The sequence below is a fragment of the Schistocerca piceifrons genome, unplaced genomic scaffold (genome assembly GCF_021461385.2).
Source record: "Schistocerca piceifrons isolate TAMUIC-IGC-003096 unplaced genomic scaffold, iqSchPice1.1 HiC_scaffold_961, whole genome shotgun sequence".
Taxonomy (NCBI): Eukaryota; Metazoa; Arthropoda; class Insecta; order Orthoptera; family Acrididae; genus Schistocerca; species Schistocerca piceifrons.
This window is the reverse complement of record NW_025729236.1, coordinates 475,001-480,000: the sequence shown is the minus strand read 5'-3', so window position 1 is coordinate 480,000 and position 5,000 is coordinate 475,001. Positions and strand designations below refer to the sequence as shown.

At 53.8% G+C, this 5,000-nt stretch overlaps 1 non-coding gene across 1 annotated transcript in view; it reads left to right on the top strand.

Annotated features, from left to right (window-relative positions):
• The first annotated feature begins 4,052 nt into the window (after positions 1 to 4,052).
• LOC124774236 overlaps positions 4,053 to 5,000 on the top strand; it is a 1,909-nt gene continuing 961 nt past the window's right edge. Inside the window, exon 1 of the ribosomal RNA XR_007015225.1 lies at positions 4,053 to 5,000. This exon is cut by the window's right edge and continues 961 nt beyond it. This is a non-coding gene — a ribosomal RNA (small subunit ribosomal RNA).

Below are 5,000 nucleotides of genomic sequence, written 5' to 3'. Positions count from 1 at the left end.
TCCGACGGAACTACGCCACCCATGCCGGCAAAACAGTATCGCCATCTATGCAAATAGGGCGACACCACATGCAATACCGCCATCTATGCGCATCTGACAACACTACGTCCGCACCACAAAACATACCGCCATCTGTAGGTCTCCCGCAACATGACCTCCTCCAACGACGATACCGCCATCTATGCGACGCCAAGCCGATTAAGACAGCGATGGCGCCACAGTGCCCGCCTTTCGACGCCACCCACAAAGCCTGCAGCCTCTGTCGACCATAGCACCCATTCTCCAGTGGCTCTGCCGCACGAAGCCGTGGACCGGCAATGACTCTACCCGCACCCGTTCGTGGACCACCCCAACCGCCAAACTCGCACCTCCAGCGGATGAACGGCGGACGTTTCCCGCACTCGTAAAGTGCAATCCACCCCTATAACTTGCGTTTCATGAAGAGTTATTTCCAATATGCGACATTCCCGCTGTCCGTATACATGAGCCGCGACCTGTACCACTTACGAGCGAGAGACGCGATCGCGTTGCTCACTGTACGGCGTCCGATACCGAGCCATCAGCATGTCGGTCCCCATGCGCGTTGCACTCGCACTCGCACTCGCACTCGCACTCGCAGTCGCAAAAACGTGGCGCAAATATATTACGCGGAAGAGTTATAACAGACCGAGCCCCACTGCATGGGGGGAGTCTTTGTCACTAATGTACACAGATGGAACATTTTGGACTGGAACCAGATTACCCGTACACACGGCGCTGATTAGTAATCAATGCAGAGCCATCAAACTACAGAAAATATATACAACTGTCCGTATACATGCTGAAAGAGTCTGCCCACAATGGGAACCACACGTCAGCCAGACACTCTGATCACGCACCACTCTCTGCTTCTAACAGGCGCACATACAATACGTAAGCACCAGCATGGAACAACATCCAGTGCATCCTCTCCGCCACATTACACAATCCACACTATCACAACCAGACCAGGAGGTCCATGCGGAAAATAGAATATCCCACCCTTTCGACATCCACCATTGCGCAGATAAGGCACCAACACCCACACATGTCCTATACAACGGTGCACCCAACATCACAATAGTACCTCCTGTCACAGCGCACAAACAATGACATGACTCAAAGACACAGGTGTGACACAAGCATAGAATTGGAGCGCCGCCTCTAATAAGCCAAAGGTGCATCCTGACGTGACAAATCTGATCATGTCACAAGCATTCACTTACTATAATCACTATCAACGAACCTGCCGCCCCCGCCCCCCCCCCCCCCTACACCTTTCCTTACAACAACGTGTAACCGAACCTAACCTATGTTGTACCTTAACCTAACCTATGTTGTACCTTAACCTAACCTATGTTGTACCTTAACCTAACCTATGTTGTACCTTAACCTAACCTATGTTGTACCTTAACCTAACCTATGTTGTACCTTAACCTAACCTATGTTGTACCTTAACCTAACCTATGTTGTACCTTAACCTAACCTATGTTGTACCTTAACCTAACCTATGTTGTACCTTAACCTCACCTATGTTGTACCTTAACCTAACCTATGTTGTACCTTAACCTAACCTATGTTGTACCTTAACCTAACCTATGTTGTACCTTAACCTAACCTATGTTGTACCTTAACCTAACCTATGTTGTACCTTAACCTAACCTATGTTGTACCTTAACCTAACCTATGTTGTACCTTAACCTAACCCATGTTGTACCTTAACCTAACCCATGTTGTACCTTAACCTAACCCATGTTGTGCCTTAACCTAACCCATGTTGTGCCTTAACCTAACCCATGTTGTGCCTTAACCTAACCCATGTTGTGCCTTAACCTAACCCATGTTGTGCCTTAACCTAACCCATGTTGTGCCTTAACCTAACCCATGTTGTGCCTTAACCTAACCCATGTTGTGCCTTAACCTAACCCATGTTGTGCCTTAACCTAACCCATGTTGTGCCTTAACCTAACCCATGTTGTGCCTTAACCTAACCCATGTTGTGCCTTAACCTAACCCATGTTGTGCCTTAACCTAACCCATGTTGTGCCTTAACGTAACCCACGTTGTCCGCTAACGTAACCCACGTTGTCCGCTAACGTAACCCACGTTGTCCGCTAACGTAACCCACGTTGTCCGCTAACGTAACCCACGTTGTCCGCTAACGTAACCCACGTTGTCCGCTAACGTAACCCACGTTGTCCGCTAACGTAACCCACGTTGTCGCCTAAACCTGCTCTGTAATTGTTATACGACTCGTTCAATTAGTGTAGTGTTGCCCACCCGCAACCCTCGCAATATAGTTCGCTACTCGCACTGCCCGCTCCCCTGTGTATCGCTTCATGTTAAACACCTTGCAAGTCTTGCTGACTTTCCACATGCTCCTGCTGTACACTGTAATGTGGATGGCAGCAGGACGTACATGCCGCGCCCCCCCCCCCCCCCCACACCTCCCCACGTCCCCACCTTGCCCCCTGCCTTCGCAAGCTGGTTGGTGAGAAGTTTGCATGTTCAATGCCCTTCGCATGCGACGTACTCAGGCTACGTTGTGGTGCGGCCTGTGTCAACTGTCCGCTGATGTCGTACGCGTAAACCACAATCTGTACTGCACATTCGTCCTTATGTACTGAATGATACATCGTGGCACATGTGTGACCGTACAACGACTGCGCCCAAAAACGGCGGACCATACAGTGCAAATATTGTGCACGCAGCTACGTGTCGTCTCCCTATGACAGCTGGATTGCAGTGTGGTACGCCATAGAGACGTGTGGGAGGAACGGACGCCGTGGATGGCGATCAGCATGAGCTGTCTGTTGATGTATTCGGACCTAGTCGTCTCTCCTCACACACCGTGATAGCATGGTGCACCGCGTTCCATATCTGCGACATGCTACAGAGGCCGGTTGACAGTCGTTCGAGCAATGGACATCGCATACGTACGGGGGCCACCTTCCACGTATTGTCTAGGCGTGCACATTTTGTTGCGTGTATGTGGGCAGACGTAGTGTGGTGTGACACCTGACACAGGCATGCAATAATCGTGGAAGTTGCAAATGGCGATGGACGCATACGTTTTCTGGTGAAGTTACGCAAATGAACAAATGGTAACCCGTTGTGGTGCGGTTGTTCTCGCTAGGGGTGAATCGGTGATGGCGACGGTAGGTTGAGGTACTAACCGGTTGTTCCAGCGATACCCACCATGCCGACGAAACTGAACGGCATCTGGGTGTGAAGCGATACGCGGCGGTGGCTGGGTGGGACCGTCCCCGGCCGGTGAGGGGGCGCCTCCCGGCGTGCTGGCCGCGCGGTGCGTGGGCGCACGCGCTACAGCCGGCTGGTGGGGGCGGCCAGTGGCAGGCGCGCCGGCCGACGGACGCGGCAGGCGTCGCAGCTGCGCGCCGGCGCACCCTGCGCGCGGCGCCGTGCGGCCAAAGTAGGTCCTCGCGGGCCCGGTGCGAAGCGCGGTGGACATCTTCAGTGTGCTGGTCCGATTGAGGACTGTGTGCGTTGAGGATGCGCCGCCGCCCGGCGCTCGGCGCCGCGACGCCGTCTGCTGCTCGGTCGCCCCAGCGGTTCTCGCTGGTGGTTTGTATCGCAGCTGTGCGGATGTGTTGGCGCGTGCGCTGTGCTGGGAGAGTTCGCTTCGGCACCCAAGTGGGGCTTTTGTCCTTCTGTGGCGCTGGCGTTGGAGCTGCCGGTCACCGTAGGTGGCGCGTGTTGTCTCCCGCCGGCAATGCCACGACAGCACGCTCCCGGGCCTCTGTCGGCAGCGGCAAGCTCAGTTGGGAGCACGGGTGGTCGCACCGAAAGCGTCTACTCGCCTAACTCTGGGCGATTGCGCCTCTCTCGAACCCGACCAAGTACTTGGGACGGCGCTGCGCGCCGCCGGGACCTGAGAGGGTTTCGAGGTGTATTGTGCAGGGGAGCTCAGCCTCCTCCTGTTTGCAGAATGATTGAGCGGACGCTTGCGTGTTCGCGCGGGCCCCCGGGACACACTCCCGGGCGGCCGGCTGCTCAGCTCTAGTTGACGCAGCTCCCTGGTTGATCCTGCCAGTAGTCATATGCTTGTCTCAAAGATTAAGCCATGCATGTCTCAGTACAAGCCGCATTAAGGTGAAACCGCGAATGGCTCATTAAATCAGTTATGGTTCCTTAGATCGTACCCACGTTACTTGGATAACTGTGGTAATTCTAGAGCTAATACATGCAAACAGAGTCCCGACCAGAGATGGAAGGGACGCTTTTATTAGATCAAAACCAATCGGTCGGCTCGTCCGGTCCGTTTGCCTTGGTGACTCTGAATAACTTTGGGCTGATCGCACGGTCCTCGTACCGGCGACGCATCTTTCAAATGTCTGCCTTATCAACTGTCGATGGTAGGTTCTGCGCCTACCATGGTTGTAACGGGTAACGGGGAATCAGGGTTCGATTCCGGAGAGGGAGCCTGAGAAACAGCTACCACATCCAAGGAAGGCAGCAGGCGCGCAAATTACCCACTCCCGGCACGGGGAGGTAGTGACGAAAAATAACGATACGGGACTCATCCGAGGCCCCGTAATCGGAATGAGTACACGTTAAATCCTTTAACGAGTATCTATTGGAGGGCAAGTCTGGTGCCAGCAGCCGCGGTAATTCCAGCTCCAATAGCGTATATTAAAGTTGTTGCGGTTAAAAAGCTCGTAGTTGGATTTGTGTCCCACGCTGTTGGTTCACCGCCCGTCGGTGTTTAACTGGCATGTATCGTGGGACGTCCTGCCGGTGGGGCGAGCCGAAGGCGTGCGACCGCCTCGTGCGTGCTCGTGCGTCCCGAGGCGGACCCCGTTGAAATCCTACCAGGGTGCTCTTTATTGAGTGTCTCGGTGGGCCGGCACGTTTACTTTGAACAAATTAGAGTGCTTAAAGCAGGCAAGCCCGCCTGAATACTGTGTGCATGGAATAATGGAATAGGACCTCGGTTCTATTTTGTTGGTTTTCGGAACCCG